The sequence below is a fragment of the Apium graveolens genome, chromosome 1 (assembly GCF_009905375.1).
Source record: "Apium graveolens cultivar Ventura chromosome 1, ASM990537v1, whole genome shotgun sequence".
In the NCBI taxonomy this organism is placed as follows: domain Eukaryota; kingdom Viridiplantae; phylum Streptophyta; class Magnoliopsida; order Apiales; family Apiaceae; genus Apium; species Apium graveolens.
Genome location: NC_133647.1, coordinates 150,293,629 through 150,312,649, shown reverse-complemented (window position 1 = coordinate 150,312,649; position 19,021 = coordinate 150,293,629). Strand labels below are relative to the sequence as shown.

The 19,021-nt window shown below is 35.7% G+C and overlaps 1 long non-coding RNA gene across 1 annotated transcript; it reads left to right on the top strand.

Annotated features, from left to right (window-relative positions):
- Positions 1-600: 600 nt before the first annotated feature.
- Positions 601-5,415, top strand: LOC141721199 (uncharacterized). The gene is made up of 3 exons (XR_012574673.1): positions 601-971; positions 1,833-1,877; positions 3,801-5,415. It is a non-coding gene; the product is annotated as an uncharacterized LOC141721199 (long non-coding RNA).
- Positions 5,416-19,021: the final 13,606 nt, after the last annotated feature.

The following is a 19,021-nucleotide window of genomic DNA, read 5'->3' as shown; positions in this document are numbered from 1 at the left end:
TAGTAACTTGAGCTAATTAATTAATATGTATGGGGATCATCATAAAATGAATAGTGGAATTTTGAGAATCCGAGATCATATTCTTGTTTATCGAGGAAAATAAGTGAATGTAAAAGCCGACGAAATTCGAAGATTCACAATTATACTACGTGTTTTCGTATCCGTAAAGAATGGCGTAGAACCGGGAATACTACGTGAAATAAATAATATATCAAGGTGTTTCTATGATCAAGAGAAGGAATTGAATTGGTTATAGGATTATAAGCAATAAAAGAAATCTCTACGAAACAAGTCGTTATACGTGGAAACTATCGGAATGGAACGACGATTGCGTTTACGATAAAAAAACGAATGAGAAATTAAATCCCATGCAAATTGGCCATGCATAACCAAGTCCTAACTAGTAGTTAGGAGTGTAACTAGATGATTAGAAGCTAACTAGAATAGTTAGTGGAATAGTGTTGAATAGTGATGGGAGACAAACAAGTACACAAGCCATACTTCTCCCTTTTCTCACTTCACCACACAATCAAACCAACCCATACCTTTGCCAAATTATTGTCAAATCTGCTGCATACATCCCATATATTCATTATACACTCCCACACTTTAGCCACAAAAGAAAACAACCCCTTTTCCCTCACTTAAAGCTCTCCCATTTTTCATTCCAGCAGTTCGGATTTTCTGAGCAAGGGAGAAAGAAAAATTCATAACTCAAAATATACTCATTCAAATATCATGAAATTTTTACCATAGCTTCTCTATATCATGGGTAAGCTTCGTAACAAATTTCAGCCTCAAATTAATTTTTTTCAATTTTATAAAAATGTTTGAATGAGGTGCAGAAAGGTTACTCCGAAATTTTAACTTGTTTCTTGGTTTTGTTTCTTAAGGATCTAGCCCTTCTAAGTGTTTTCTAAGAAAACTAAGCCTCAATCATCCTAGAACTAAACTTCCTAGTGTCCAAGAAGGTATAACTTTCAACCTTTTAAGGTTTTATGGTTGGATTTAAGAGTTATGTTTGTTGTAGTGTTAAGATCCAAAGGATTGTGTTTGTTTGAGTTTGTATTGATTATGTTCTTGCTAAAGGCTTGAGATGTTGAGTTGTAATCCATGTATGTGGTACTAGATAGAGCATATAAGGTTCATGTGGGTGGATCTTGAGAAGTACTTGTGTTTATGATGGTTATAGGTAGTGATTGTGTTAAGATCAAGTAGTAGAAATTGAGTTTGGGCATTCTTGCACTTGATCTGTTTTCTGCAGGACATTCGGCCATGAAAATGGTTAAAATTTGAAAACCACTGGCCATGAATAGATAGATATTGTTTTGCAGTTTCTACACATGTGTAGATCATCATGAGGAGATTTACGGTTTAGGAGTTATGGTCGTTTTAGTGTAAAACATTTCTGCGATTAGTCAACTGCACTTAAGTCCACTTGCATGGTGATTTTGAAGGACTTAAAATAATTCTGAGATTCTGGAAAACTTAAAAAAAATGGATATGACAGTAGAAAAGACTGTACAAAAAGAATTTTGAGAAAATATTAATTTTTCGATTTTATAAAAATGTTTTGGTAAAGTGAGCGCAAGCGAGAAACGCATAAAAACCTAGTTTTGACGCGCGTTTTCTCACGTTCGAGCTTAAAACTCGAAATGGACTTTCTAAAGCGAACGATCGATTTCAAAACTCGACCATGTTATAAAGTGAGAATATAAGTGTTGAGAATGTGACGATCGAAGATTCGTTATACTTGAGTAGTTGCGAAAGTTGCTTAATAAAAGCGAGACGTTAATCGCGTACTAACTTAGACCGTTGGTTCTTGTTTATAGATCGCTAACCAAACACCAGAGACCAGACCACTTCGATTACTCGAGGCAAGTTTTTGAAACCCTATCTCATACTATCCATGCTATATATATACTGTTGTGATATTGATGCCATGATTTACATTTCAAATATATATGCTTGTCTATGATATCAATGCATACGAATTATGCGATTGTTACGAAAACAAATTTCGTTTTACACGAGTATGAGAAATTGAAATGTATTTCAAATATAATATATGATAATGGGAGTTGGAGATATTTTAATAGCGATTTAATTCCGGAGAGAGCCGGACGCAAAAGATTTCTATTTCCATAAATAAAGTACCTTTCGCGTAATATAGATATCAAGCGAACGATTGAGATTTTGACTTAAACTTCGAGAAATATTGGTTTATTCATTTAAGGGACACCCTTACTTGATTGATTATTTTATAAAGCGATACTTAAGGGATTATTAAATATCCACAAAGTATTTAAAAATATACTGAATAGTTTATAAATCATTTCACGTTATTTAATAAAGATTTAACTATTCAAAGAGCAATTATAGGATACCAAACCCTGTTTTGATTATTTGATTAAGGTGTCTCCATTCGTTGGACCTCATTCAGAAATATTTTGTATTTCAGAAATATTTTGTATTTAAGGTTTATCAATTCATTGAACCTTAATTCGAAATACTTTGTACTTAAGATTTTATCAATTCATTGAACCATATTCAGAGATATTTTATATAGAAGGTTTTTATCAATTCATTGAACCTTATACAGAGATGTTTTATTTATAAGATTTTATCAATTCATTGAATCCCTCTTAAATTATTATGAGACCTTAGATATTTAATATCTTCGGACTTCTAAAAACTTATTTAAAAATAGACATAGTTCCCAAAGGTACTTTCTAAATTATTCAAAAATCTTGAAAGAGATTAATCATTTGAAACGTATAAAAACCTTAGGGAACTTAGTCTAGAAGCATAAGAGTTTTGCTTCCTCGTTCAATAAAGAACAAGTGAGTAATATATGTGTCACCCTACTACAAATAGGGATTTGAAAATGATTTTAAATTCAAAACTCCGACAACTCCCAAAGATCAATTGAGTTAAAAGTGATGAATAAATCATCTTATTTAGAGGTCAACTTTTAACGACCTATTCCTTCGAAAAAGGATTTTGAGCAAAAGATATAATTGTTTTGGGACTGGAATGTGGCATGCCCGGCACGGAGTGGTATCGGGCAGTGACCAAGCGCGGAGTGGCGCATTATGCAAGCGTGGAGTGGCGCATTGTACGGTTATATGGTCTATGTGACCATTGACTTTCGGACTTGCACGGCAATGGGAAACCACCGTGTAGTGTCTTGATGAGCCCAAAGGCGGCTAGGTTTGTATTCCTTCTACTAGTAGAGAAAATTTCGTATTCGGCTGATCACCGATACGTGTTTTATTCCAGTATAGTCCCTTTCTTCCATTTTAGAAAAACTGTTGTGAAATATACAACAGAGAGCCGATAAGGCTGAGTTTTAAACAAGGATATTGATGAATATATATCAAATCCATTTGAGAAATCTGCCGATAAGGCTGAGTTTAAATAAGGATGTTGATGATTATATATCAAATCCATTTGTGAAATCTGCCGATAAGGCTGAGTTTTAAATTGGGATGTTGACGAATATATATCACACCCATATGAGAATCTTGGTTCAAGTAACATCTTGAGATTTTGAAATAAAATGAGTACGAGTATAAAATGATTTTGAGAAAGAGATGAATACAAGTATTCATTGGATATACTATTGTAGTTGATTTTGAGAATATTATAAATTTGATAAGCATATAAACTTTCAGAACGCTTTGGAGATACAAAGTATAATTATTGGTTTTATTTATCCTTACATACTTAAATATGGGGATATATACCTTGCTGAGCTTTAATGCTCACCCTTGCTTTTATATATCATATCACAACAGACTACCAGCATGGATCAGACCAGGACTGCTGTCCTTAGGCGGGTAAGGAACGCTCGTGAGTTCCGTAGGCTTTTTGTGCGCCAGCCCCGTCAGGTAGATAAGTGGAAATGATTTATTTGATAATGTTTCCAAGCATATAACCTGTGTGTATGTGAGTTTGAATAAAAGGTCGAGTAATATTGTGAAAAGAGAATTATTTAATTAATAAGTGATCGTAATGACCCGAATTCACGACCTTGGATTTGGGGGTGTTACAATTTATTTATTTAATCTAATATCAATATTTAATTTTGGTAAATTGAAATTAATATTTGATTTTTAATTTAAATAAATAAATGAAAACTAATATTTCATTTGTTTATTTAATTTTTAATCATCAAATGTGTGTTTGTTATTTAATTTTACCAGCCACTTTACATGCATGAAGTCAGTTGTGTTTGTTTATCTTTTAAACAAAAAAACCATGAATTGATTTCTTTGTACAAAGGAAAGAAAAATGGCAGGCTCATTTGTTCGGTTATACAGTGCGGGACCCACAACCTTTCAAAGAAAATGATATCAAATGCAAGTTTGTATTCAAAGAAACAAGGAAATCAAAGCTGTAAACAAGGAAATGAAACGTATGTGACTTTGTTTAATTCTTGCACACGGGACCCACTTGCACCTTGATCAACAGAAAGAATTCGAGTGTACTTAATTATTTATTGAACAATTGAATAACTCAGTGTACATTGTACAAGGGTTTGTATCACAAGAGTGTGGCATCCTTCATTAAACAAAGAAACAATCAGTTTTTATGTTTACTTAAACAATTCAGAAATGGCAGAGAATTAATTTCCCTGTAGTGCAATTCCTCCCTCCGCGCGTGGCATGCACGTCTGGTGACCATCTCTTGTGTGTCGTTAACGTGTGAAGCACACGACACTCCCCCTGCGTCTGTTGGTTGTTGTCTGAGTATAGAAAAGAAATGGATGCACTGTTTTTAGTCTACTTATACTGCTGCATGTAGTCGCCATAGGCGAAACAATTTAAGGCAAAGGCGGCCACACTGATCGCCACAGAAAGTAAAATGCAAAGGCAAAAGACGGCGCTCTATTTCTACACTAGTCGCCACAGGTGTGTTTAAATAATTTTCTAAAGTAGACAGCTACAAGTTGGTCGCCATAGAAAATAACTGCAAGGAAACAGCTCTCCTTTCTACTGTGGTCGCCATAAAATTTATTCTTGCAAGCTGTACCCATTCAAACACATGGATAAAAATAAGACACGTATCCAATCTTTATTTCTCCTACATTCTACCATCTACAAAATCAAAGAATTACAGCAGATAACAACACTTCTCAGCAAAAACACTATCAAAGCTCTGCAGAATTTTTCTTGTAGAGTTAGTTGATTTCATTTATTGAAATTAAGGAGAGAAGTGCTGCCCAATTTATTTCACACCAACTAAAGTCTTACAAACTTGTAACACTCATTATTTAAAACTCTCTTGATTGTATTTAATATCTTTTAATAGAAGTTTTGAATTCTTAGAGTGATAGATAGAACCCTAAATTGATAGTTATTATTTTGGTTCTCTCTATATTTGTTGCTACGGATTATTTATATTCGGAGTTGTAAGCAAACCTTTACGGTTTAATTTATTAATAATAAGAATTATTCTGTGAATCTCTTTATGTTTGTTTATTTTATTTTCGAGGTTTATTTTCTGCTGCAATTAATTAACGAAAAATGAAGAACATACATTCACCCCCCTCTGTATGTATATTTGGACCTAAAAATTGATATCAGGCCTTGTTGATCGATATACAGATCAGATTCGTTAAATTAGCAAGTTTTATTATTGATTTTGGTTGTACGGAGTCTGGGAGTGCTTTCAGTGTGTAGATCTGATTCGGGTTTGTTGGTTCTAACTTGACTGGTTTGGTATTTTTGACTGACTGGGTTATCGTATTTTGAGACGGTTTATTGTAAATTTTTCTCAGATCTGAAAAGATGAGTTCTCAGAAAGTTAGTAGTATCAAGGTTCCTCAATTTGATAAATCGAGATATAATCTATGGAAAAAGAATATGCTATTGTATATTCGGGTATCGAATCCAGAGTATATGAGAGTATTGAGAGAAGGAAGACATGTGCCAATGAAGGATCATCCGGAGTTGCCTAATATGAGAATGTTATTCCCTGAAGCAGAAAGAAGTGCTCGTGACAAAGAACTGATAGCTCTGGATGAAGGCCTACAGCTTATTTTGGTGGATTCGATGGATGATGATATGAGTCACCAAATTATGGTATATGATAGTGCCAAGCACATGTGGGAAACCATAGAACTGCTTATGGAAGGAACTGAAGATGTCAGGCAGAATCGATTGGATATCTTGACTTCACAATATGAGGCTTTTAAGTCCTTGCCAGGAGAAAGTATTACTTAAGTCTTTGAAAGACTGAACAAGATGTTAAACGAATTAAGTATTCATGGCAAGACTTATCCTCAGAGAGAAGTCAACAGGAAGTTTATGCTAGTTCTACCTCACCACTTAGAGAATAAGGCTTCATCTGTTCGTGAGCGTGTTGACTTTGAAACCATGACACTTGAGAAGTTGTATGGTAAGCTGAAGACTCGTAAAATGGAGCAAGAACAAAGGAAGATCATCTATGGTGGTGGTACAGTTGATAGCAAGAATGCTGAACTACTCAAGACAACTGCTCTTGTAGCCAGTGGAATCAAAGAGCTTGACATTACTGCTGAAAAGCCTAAGTCTAAAGCTGAAACGCTCTTTGAGGCTGAGATGGATGATGGAAACCTCTCTGGGAGTCCAAGTGACTACTACACCACTGAGGAGCTACAAAACATGGAAGATCCTACTATGGCCAATCTAGCAAGGATGTTCAGTAACGTTAGGTTTAGAAGAAAGCAAGGCTTTAGGGGTTCTGGAAGCAGCAACCGTGGTCAGAGGTCAAGTTCATCTTCTGGATCAGGTTATAAGACAGGGATGGTAGATAGAAGTAAGTTCAGGTGCTACAATTGTGATGAGGTTGGGCACTTTGCCACTGAGTGCAGAAAATCTCGGCAAGGAAAGGATAAAGGCAAAGCTTATCAGAAGGACTCCGGTAGCTCAAAGAAGTATCCAGTGAAATCATACATAGATGAAGGGAAAAGCTAGGATGACACCGATGATAAAGAAGAGCAATATGGAAATCTAGCATTGATGGCAGAATCTTCTTCTCAGGTAACATTTCCAACTATTCGAGCTTTACCTCCAGATAACTTGTGTGAGAATGAACATTGCGTCACCTTCAGGCAGACTGTCCTAGTGTATGGAAATGTTGTTTCTCATCACTATCTTAAGGAACGATGTAATACAAAGGAATGCATTGAACAATATGATGCCGTAAAAAAGTGTATAAAAACGTTAGTACTATACTAAGATGTACTCTGCTTGATGTCGAAGACCTTAAAGTAGAACTGAAGAAAGTTAAAGATGAAAATGATAAGTTAGTTTTAGATAGGGTCAGTGTTGAGAATCTTAAGCAAACCAATAAATATTTAGAGTCTAAGATCACTAAGCACCTTGAGACAGATGAAGAGCTAAGAAACAAGAATGCAGAATTAGAAACTAAATTGCATGCATTTACTGATTCTGCAAATCTTGCTAAGAAGCTCATAGCTTATCAAGTAGTAGGTGGAAAGGTTAGAATAGGTCAAGACTACGATGAACTTAGAAAAGCTTCTAAGAAACGAGTAGTTGAAAATGACCCTGTAGAGAACGTTGTTAATTCCCCTGATACACCTCATATTCTTAAGGAAGCTAAGAATCCTCTATTTAAGAAAGCTACTGTTGAGCCCTTTGATGAAGATAATCTTTACATTCATCATGAGATGCTTGTTGAGGATCTCGAGCTCTCAAGGAGATAAAAGGCAAAGAAACCTACGTCTGTTGCTAGTGACTCTGACTTATCTTTTGTCGGACTAGGTTTTACTTCCAAGAATAAGAAGAATAGAAGTAGAAATGGCAGGATAGGAACTAATGGCCCTAGGAAGTTATGCAACAACTGTGGTTCTGCTGGTCACCTTAATCATGCTTGTAGAAAGGTTAAAGTAGACAATGTTAAGAATGTTTATGTGCATAACATGCCTAACATGCCTAAAGTTTCTAAGTTTAATAAATCTGTTTGCATGCCATGTGTAGTATCTTTCATGGACACTTATCTTGATTACACACACTCACATAATACATCTCATGATCATGATAAGCATGTTAGTAAGAACACTGGTAGATCAAAGACTGTAAGCCCTCCTAAAGCTAGGAAAGTGGCACCTGTCACCAAGCCCAAGAGCAAGTCTGTTGGTGCTTCTGAAAGTGACAAGGAAACAGTCAATGATAAAGCAAAAATTGTTAAGCCTGTCAATTCTGTGAAGAGAAATGTTATATATTCAAATTCTTTTAAGTCTTCTTGACCCAACGTAGTTTGGGTAACAAAGAAAACTTAATCACTTTTGTTTTCAGGGCATAAAGCAGAAGAAGGTCATGTGGATTCTGGACAGTGGATGTTCAAGGCATATGACTGGAGATAGAGCCCTGCTATCAAAGGTAGTTGAGAAAGCTGGCCCAGTGGTTACTTTTGGAGATGACAGCAAAGGTTATACTATGGGATATGGCTGTTCGGAAATTGGCAATGTCATCACTGAAGAAATCTCTCTGGTTGAAGGTCTTATGCACAATCTTCTTAGTATCAGTCAATTCTGTGATAAAGGATGTGAAGTGTTGTTCAAGAAGAAGAAGTGTTTGATCTCTAATCAGAAGAATGAGAAGCTGACTCTCAATGGAGTTAGAAAGGGTGATTTATTCGTAGCTGACTGGAATTCTGCAGATGGTCAAGTACTGTGTTTCTACAGTAAAGCTTCTCCATATGAAAGTTGGTTATGACATAAGAAGCTCTCCCACTTGAACTTCAAGACCATGAATTCTTTGGTTAAGGGGGAATTGGTGAGAGGATTGCCCGAGATGGAATTCAGTCCTAATGTACTTTGTGAAGCATGTGAGAAGGGAAAGTCAAAGAGGGCATCACACAAGAAGAAGACAATGACTGACATCACTGAACCACTTCAACTCCTTCACATGGACTTGTTTGGCCCTGTCAACGTCATTTCTATGTCAAGAAAGAAATATGGCTTAGTGATTGTTGATGACTATTCCAGATACACGTGGGTGTTATTCTTACATTCAAAGGATGAAGCACCTGATATGATTATTGATCACATCAACAAGATTGAGTTAGAAGCTGGAGTGCATGTACGAACAATCGGATCATATAACGGAACAGAATTCAGAAATGCAAAGCTGAATGATTTATGTGTCGAGAAGGGCATCTCAAGACAGTTTTCAGCACCAAGGACTCCACAACAAAATGGAGTGGTTGAGAGGAAGAATCGAACATTGGTTGAAGCTGCAAGGACTATGCTTAATGAAGCCAATCTTCCTACCTACTTTTGGGCTGAAGCAGTTAACACTGCATGATTTACTCAAAATAGTACCATGATCAACAAGGTATATGAGAAGACCCCTTATGAGTTAATGGCCAACAAGAAACCAACAGTGAAATACTTTCACGTGTTTGGAGGAAAGTGCTTTATGCTTAAGGATGATGAGCATCTTGGAAAGTTTGATGCTAAAGCTGAAGAAGGTATCTTTCTTGGCTATTCTTTGGAGTCAAAGGCTTACAGGGTGTATATGATTAGTGATCAAAAGGTTGTGGATAGCCTTAATGTAACATTTGATGATGCCAAGCTCCCAAGTTTTCAGAAGGAAGATGATAGTGATAATCTTGATGTTGAAGATCTTTCTGATGGAGAAGATGAACCTGAAGTTGTTCCAAACAACAATGACAATGGAAATGATCCTGATGATCATAATTCTGATGCAGATTGTGAAGGCAATGGTCATGAGACAAGTCACATTATCTCAGGGACTAGTCCTCAAGCTTCAGATTCTGGAGAGTAAGCTAGCAACAACTCAGGGGGAGCAGAACAAGGAGAAGAACAAGGACCCGGTAGTCAGACACAACACAATTCTGGAAATGCTGAGTCATCAAGGGACAGTCTACCAAGAAATATAGTATGGAGTAAAAACCACCCTTAGAACTTGATACTTAGTAATCCCAACAGTGGAGTCAAGACTAGAAGAGCTACAGCAAATGAATGTTTCTATTCTGGGTTTCTATCTCAAATGGAGACAAAGAAAGTAGATGAAGCTCTTGGGGATCCTGATTGGGTGATTGCTATGCAAGAGGAACTCAATCAATTTGAACGACAGCAAGTGTGGAAGTTTGTACCCAGACCTAAAGATAAATCAGTAATTGGCACAAAATGGGGTTTTAGAAACAAGCTTGATGAAGATGGAATTGTAACAAGGAACAAGGCGAGACTGACTGCTAAGGGATACTCTCAAGAAGAAGGGATTGACTACGATGAGACCTTTGCACCAGTTGCTAGACTTGAAGCCATCAGGATGTTTTTAGCATTTGCAGCATATTCAAAGTATAAGATGGATGTGAAAAGTGCTTTCCTGAATGGTGAGCTTGAAGAAGAGGTCTGTGTGGAGCAACCCCCTGGTTTCATAGATCCTGAGTTTGAAGATTTTGTCTATTTTCTCTTCAAGGCTTTTTATGGTCGAAAGCAAGTGCCAAGGGCATGGTATGACACTCTCTCTGAATTTCTACTTCAAAATGGTTTCACTAGATGTGTCATAGATAAGACTCTGTTTCATAAGAATCATAAAGATGATACCATATTTATGAAAGTCTATGTTGACGGCATTATATTTGGGCTACGAATGATGCACTTTGTGCAAGGTTTGCTAAGCTTATGTAGAGTAGTTATGGGATGAGTATGATGGGTGAGTTGAGCTACTTCCTTGGATTACAATTGAGTCAGAAATCAGATGGTATCTTTATTTGTCAAACGAAGTATATCAGAGATCTTCTGAAGAAATATCAGTTGGAAGACTCAACACCTGCTAAGACTCTAATATCAATTGTCACAAAACTTGATCAAGACAAGTCTGGTAAGATGGTGGACATCACTCATTATCGAGGCATGATTGGATCATTGCTCTACCTAACTGCAAGTCGTCCAGATATCATGTTTGCAATATGCTTGTGTGCACGGTTCTAGGCTGATCCAAAAGAATCTCATTTGATAGCTATCAAAAGAATTTTCAGATATCTTAAGGGTACACCTAATCTAGGTATCTGGTATTCTAAAGACACGGGCTTTGATCTCATTGGCTACACAGATTCTGATTACGCTGGTTGTAAGATTGATCAGAAAAGTACTTCAGGAAGCTGTCAGTTTCTTAGGAGAAGATTGGTTTCTTGGTTTAGTAAGAAGCAGCATTCAGTTTCTACATCTACTGCTGAAGCTGAATACATTGCTGCTAGAAGCTGCTGTTCTCAAATTCTTTGGATGAGAAACCAACTCCAAGACTATGGACTTGATTTGAAGAATATTCCTATCTACTGTAACAACACAAGTGCCATAACAATCTCAAACAATCCTGTTCAGCATTCAAGGACCAAACATATCGATATAAGATATCATTTCATTCGAGAGCATATAACGAATGGAATTGTGGAACTTCATTATGTTCACACAACGGACCAAATTCCAGACATTTTCACGAAGCCACTTGATGAAGTTACCTTCAATAAGTTGGTTAGTGAACTTGGCATGTTGAATTTGTCCAATTAATTTGGAAATCAACAAATGTAATTTAGTGCGGGTAAACTTTACTAACCAAATGATGATGCCTTGGGGGAAAAGTAAGTTCACATATCTATTCATTATATATATATATATATCCATATTTGTAAACTTATTTTGAACCTAACTGATTACCATGTTTTACATGTCATATGCTAAGTGGTAAGTAAGTTAGAATTTTTGATGTAATATATGAGTGGTTTGAATGTTTACTCTGATACAAACACTCTTGATATTGATATTTATTTTAGCAGACACACATATCTCATTTTATTTGCACTCGAATTTTAGACCCTGTAATCTTATTTGTGATTCTATTATAACTCTGATTTATAGGTCTAGATCGTGCTTGTGATCCTATGCAACTAGCTTGAATACTCTGTTTATATATGTGTGATTGTATCATGTTTCTGAGTAATTCTGTATAATTGTTGAGTTTCAGACCCTAGGTAACTCTGACAACAGACTCATTGGTCACTCTAATTCTCTGTTCATGCTAGAATAACTATATCTGTTCCGTGCTAGAATAAATATGCAGCATAACTAGTGATAATTGTGACATGATTATGTTAGGAGTAGTTTTTAATTGGCTTAGTCTTGTGTTGACTAATCAACTGGTGCATACTTGTTGGATACACTCTTGGCATAATTAATGGCTTGTATGACTTATATGTTGATCTTATATGTAACTCCGATGATCTTGCTATGCTTATGTTTTGTTCTGGATATTTGATCCTGATATATTTCTTATACTCTGATTACCTTATGCATGTCTTATAGCCTTAAAATAATGTTCATCTCTTTAATCTATAATATTGATCTATATTGGACTAACTTTGAACTGTTTTGAGTTGATGAGATTCGTTTGAGTAGCATTATCTAAAGAATCAGAAAGCATGATCATCTCAGACATCCTTCATGAATCCATATTGTGGTAAAGGATCTCTGGTTCTGAAATTACTCTATTCTTGATCATCAAATTATCTGATATTGTACTTCGGATGTTTGTGATCTTCAACACCCTCAGTGATTGTAGGAACTGATTAAGAGCCTATCACACCTCATAGGTTCTATCCCAAGTCATTAGATCCAAACACCTCTCAAACAGTATTCCATTACCTTACTCTGATACATCCCTCAGATTTTGCTCTAATTCACTTAACTTTCTTGAGATATCAACTCAGTGATCAGACAAAATTACCACTTGGTATTGTAGTTGTGATGAGAATGAGGAAGATAGTGCCAAGAAGCACCACATAAGGAAGGAAAGGTCAACCCTACAACTCTGTCTCTCACAAAGAAGTGGAGTATGTATAACCTGAGACATCTGTAAGCCCATCTGTATTCTCTCAAAAGGATATAGAGCTGAAAAGGCATATAAACAGTTACTAGGTGCATTCTCCCAACAGAATGTTATCTATTGCAAATTTGCCTTTCAGCCAGGGCATCTGTATAAGAGTCACTACTCCTTGGTTAAAATGTTTCCAATACACATGTGAGATTCACACACACAAGGAAGGTATTGACTCAGCAATCATTGTCAAACCATATCAAGGTCAATGGCAATAGGTTGAAATCCTGGATCATGTTCTAATCTTTATATCTGATTTTGAATCAGAACATATGATTCTGGTTGGTTACTTTGATAAGTCCTCACAGACTTTAGAAGAAATCTTTGATCCCTGATGGCATATCATTGATCATTGGTTATCTTCCCGGAACTCAAATCTGGAAATGATATTGACTTAGTCAAAACATCAACTTGTAAATGAGGACTCAAATATCAAATGACGAGTTTATAAGGTATACTTCTTCATGGAAGTTGAGGGATATCAGGAATTCTGCCATTTAAAAGAATCCTAATTTCCCCTATTAGAAGGAACATTTCTGAATCACTTGACTGAGAGTTTCCATCCTTGAAGGTGGAAGGAAACTTTTCTATGAAAAGGATTATTTTGCAGATACACTTGGATGTTTGGAGCTTTGAGTGAGTGACACACTGTGAGAGTGAGTGACAAACACTTGAGTGTAGAGTGGAATGAAACACAATGTGAGATCACTAAACATAAATCGCACACTTGCACTGTGAGGAATGGTTATCAAATAGTCTCTTCACTTGGTTGGTTGATCCTAAGGTTTTACTCTGAATACATTTTGAAGGATTACTCAACTAAGGGGGAGAGATTATGAAGAGATTATGGACTGATAGTCTTTCTGTAACTAAGAAGATGGATTTCTAACTTTATTGTACTAAGGAAGGGATTCTTCATCTTAGGGGGAGAGATTATTGGGTTTCGGTTACAAGTTCCAAAATGTTGACTATGTGCTTTATGGGAAGATCTGAAGATGATTGAAGACAGTATTTGGAAGACGTATCTATCTATAACTTTACATAAGTGAGAGAAGAATATGTTATCTGCTGAAGCTGAATGTGTATAAAAGATGCGGTAGATATAAGATAGTATTATTTCCAAGTCCAGGATTGAAAGTTGAAAGCTAATTGAAGATTTTTGGATAAGGTTAGTTGAGTTATCCTCCAAACTGTTGCTTTTCCATTATTATTTGACCGTCAGGTGTAACAGTCAAATAGGGGGAGATTGTTGAGCAAGATTGAAGGTGTATGTTTATATCAACAATACTGGTTTGGATAACTCAACATAGAACAAGGACTTTGAAATAATCTATGTTCCACTAGAATCAGTACAGATTGTTTACTTGGGTATATGCATAAAAGGTTTTGTTAGCTGTAGTGAAGAAGACGTCAACAGTGATTCGTATAAACTTTATTTATATGTTCAGGCATCGGAGGAATAAGGTTGGAGTCATTCGAAGCAGTTGTCAGAATCAGTATGAGGACCTCAAAGATTCCTACTGTAGTTGGTTATATTTGGTAGAAGACTTAACAGTGGTTTATACGGATATAATACGAACACCTGAGAGCGGAACTAGTTGTCTGTGAACCAGACCCGTGCACTAGACGTCAGTGATCCGTGAAAGGAACTGGAGTATTATTGTTAGGAACACTGTTAAGTGGTTTTTGTACTCGAGGAGTCTGGAAATATTTTGAGGTACGAAAACACGGAGATTAGAAGGCTTGAAGATATAGAGGAGTACAACCCAAGGATTTACTGGATTTATTTTTAATCAAGGACTAATTTCTTATTAAATGAATAAATGGAAATTCATTCATTTATTTATTTAATACTATATCACAATTGATTTTAAAATAAATAAATTAAAAATTGATTTTTCATTAAATGAATAAATGAATCTCAAAACATTTATTTATTTAATCTAATATCAATATTTAATTTTGGTAAATTAAAATTAATATTTTATTTTAAATTTAAATAAATAAATGAAAACTAATATTTCATTTGTTTATTTAATTTTTAAACATCAAATGTTTGTTTGTTTATTTAATTTTACCAGCCACTTTACATGCATGAAGTCAGTTGTGTTTGTTTATCTTTTAAACAAAAGAAACCATGAATTGATACATTTGTACAAAGGAAAGAAAAATGGTTTGTTAGATATATTTGATAATGTCATGGCTAATGTGATTTATGTTTAGTTTTCAGATCTTACTTAAACAGGATAAATCAGTACTTACTGGAAGTCATGACTTAAGGACATCAGTACTTATATTATCAGGAGATAATCATCAGAAGATGGATATCAGAACTTAAGTACTGAAGGACGTTCAGATAAGGAAGTCAGCTTGTTAAAGGAAAGAAGATCGAGACAAACATAAGAAGAGATATGCATGAAGAAAGAATTCTATGAAGAATAGAATACTTGGAAGAAAAGATATCTGATTGATATATTTTAGGAAGCAGAATTATATTCCATATCAATTAGCGATTATCTTATAACTGTGTAGTATATAAACACAGATATAGGGTTTACACTAGAAGTGTTATCACAATCGAGAAGATTAATTATTGTAACCCTAGCAGCTCTCGTGATATTTGTTCATCACTGAGAGAGAACAGTTCCATATTATAACAGAGTTTATTATTCCAATAAAGTTTGTTTTCTGTTACTTGAGTTATTAAAGTTCGATTTGATTGTACTATACACTGTATTCACCCCCTCTACAGTGTGTGTGTGTGTGTGTGACCTAACAAGTGGTATCAGAGCCTATCTGTTAACGCACAAACAGTTTAAGATCCAAACACAATCATGTCTGAAACAGAAACTCCAACTAAGCCCACCAAAACTGAAGAACCTCCAAAGACACAAGTTCAAAGCTGATATGAGACTATTAGAGTTCCCATATTGAGACCATCTGAATATGCCATATGGAAGGTGAGGATGACCATGTTTCTGGAAGCTACAGATCCAGAATATCTTGATAGAATCAAGGAAGGGCCTCACAAACCAACCAAGCTCGTTGTTGCAGTTGCAGGTAAAGCAGCAAAGTCTGTACCAAAGGAGAAGAGTGATTACACTGCTGAAGATATCGCATCAATTGCTAAGATGCTAAGGTACGACACTTACTGCATAGTGTTATTGATAATGTAATGTCAAACAGGTTAATAAACTGCAAGACTGCAAAGGAGATATGGGATGCTTTGGAAACAAGATGTCAAGGAACAGATACGATCAAGAAAAACAGGAAGACAATACTCACTCAAGAGTATGAACACTTTGACTCAAAGGCTAATGAGTCATTGACTGATTTATATGATAGATTTGTCAAACTCTTGAATGATTTGTCACTGGTTAATAAGGAGTATGATCTTGAAGATTCAAACCTTAAATTCCTGTTAGCTCTTCCTGAATGCTGGGATTTGAAGGCAACAACAATAAGAGACAACTATAATCTTGATGAAACAACTCTCGATGAAATCTATGGAATGCTCAAGACTCATGAACTTGAGATGGAACAAAGAAGCAGGAGGAAAGGAGGAAAGTCAAGGACAGTTACTCTTAAGGCTGAAGAAGAATCCCTCAAGGCAGCTACCTCAAGGAAAGACAAGGGTAAAGCTCTCTTCACAAAGTCTGATACTGAGTCATCAAGTTCTGAAAGTGATGATGACTCAGAATCTGAAAGCTTGCCCAAGACAGATGCTGATGAAGAGATGATGAAGCTGTGTGCTCTTATGGTGAAAGGAATCACAAAGATTGCATACAGGAAGTTTAGGAAGGGAAAGAAGTTTTCCAGGAAAGGCACAAGTTCTGATAAGAAGAATTTCAGAAAATCTGAAGGAAGAGGAGGAAAGTCTGATAGAGGAGATTATACAAATGTCAAATGCTACAACTGTGGTGAGAAAGGCTACATATCTCCTGATTGCAAGAAAGTGAAGAGTGAAAAAGGCAAGGCTCTTGTCACAAAGAAGAAAAGCTGGACAGACACCTCAGATTCTGAAAGTGAGGAGAATTATGCCTTGATGACAAATGCTGATAAGGCAAGTGCTGAAAGCAGTTCTGAAGCTGCTGAATTAAAGGTACCTCAAACTACTTATGCCTTTCATACTGATGATATTAATGAGTTGAGAAGATATCTTAAAACCATGTTCATTACTTATAGAGATCAAACTTTAACATGTGAAAGATTAACTTCTAAAAATCTTGCTTGCAAAAAAAGGAATGATTATTTAGAAAAAGAGTTAGTCATGTTCCATCAAACTCAGAAAGATAGAGATGATGCTTTCTATGTTAGGGATGAAGTGCTTAAAATGAATGAATCTCTAAAAGCTGAGTTAGAAAAAGAAAGAGAGATTATCAGGACTTGGACTAACTCTGGCAGAACAACTCAGAATTTGTTAAGTAGTGAAAACTGGAAAGAGGGCTTAGGTTATGGAGATGATAAGAATGATAAAGGAACTGTAGATGTTAAGCCTATAGCTGCTAAACAAAAATCTAAGCTAAAGCCTGTTAAGTTTGTAGCTGTAAAGTCTGATAATGAGAAATCAGAAGTTAAAAAGGAATGAACTTCTGACAAACTAAAACAGGAAAAGACAACTGAAGTAAACGTAGGCTTAATGACAAAGAAGCAGCTTAAGCATAAGCTGAAAGATGTTAAGAATGCAAACAAGGTAAAATCACCTAGGAAAAATAGGAATGGAAAGGAAGGTGTGAATAAAAGCAATGATTATAAGCCTGTTCCTAAAGCTCCTAGGAAAACGTGTCATAACTGTGGAAGTTCTAACCATCTGGCTTCTTTTTGAAGGAAGAATAAGAACATAAACTCCTTACCTTCAAAGTCAGGAGTTAAGAGTCAGTCTGTTAGATATAAGCCACAAAATCCTTGTTTTCATTGTGGTAGTTTATGGCATTCCATTTATACTTGTAAGGAATGTCATAGTCTGTACTATGATTATTATCAAATAAAACCTTCTTTAAAGAAAGTTACCATTGTTCCTTCTAGTGTAAGTTCTGATTTAAAGTCTAATAGTGTAAATTCTGATAAGAAAAATGTTAACATAAACTCTTATGCTAAATCCGCTGCAAATGATAACAGACTTAATAAGGCCAAAGGATCCAAGCATGTCTGGGTCCTTAAAACTAATCATTAGTGGTCTTTGTGATTGCAGGGCAACAGGAAAAACATCCTAGTTCTGGATAGTGGATGTTCAGGACATATGACTGGAAATAAAGCCCTGCTATCAGACTTTGTGGAGAAGGCTGGCCCAAGTGTTTTGTATGGAGATGGCAACATTGGAAAAACATTGGGATATGACAATATCAATCTTGGGAATGTCATCATTAAAGAAGTAGCTCTGGTCTCAGGACTTAAACACAATCTGCTGAGTGTTAGTCAAATCTGTGACAGAGGTTATCATGTGGATTTCTTTGAAGAACACTGTGAAGTTGTAAGTAAATCTACAGGCAAAGTTGTTCTGAAAGGATACAGGCGTGGTAACATCTATGAAGCCAAGCTTTCAATAAGTACTGATGGTTCTGCAATATGTCTGATGAGTAGAGCATCAATTGAAGAAAGCTGGAATTGGCACAAGAAACTCTCTCATTTAAATTTAAACAATATAAATGAGTTGGTCAAGAAAGATCTTGTGAGAGGACTGCTAAAGTCAGTATTTGCTCCTGATGGTCTTTGTGATTCTTGTCAGAAGGCCAAACAAAGGAAATCTTCATTCAAGAGCAAGACTGAGTCATCAATTCTTGAGCCTTATCACCTACTACATGTTGATTTATTTGGTCCAGTAAATGTCATGTCTATTACAAAGAAGAAATATGCTATGGTCATAGTGGATGAGTTCACCATATACACATGGGTGTATTTCTTGCACACAAAAAGTGAAACTACATCTATCTTGATTGATCATGTCAAGCAACTGGATAAATTGATCAAGGACTCAGTGAAAATAATAAGGAGTGATAATGGTACTGAGTTCAAGAATTTGATAATGGAAGAGTTCTGCAAAAACCATGGAATCAAGCAGGAATTTTCTGCTCCTGGAACTCCACATCAAAATGGAGTTGTTGAAAGGAAGA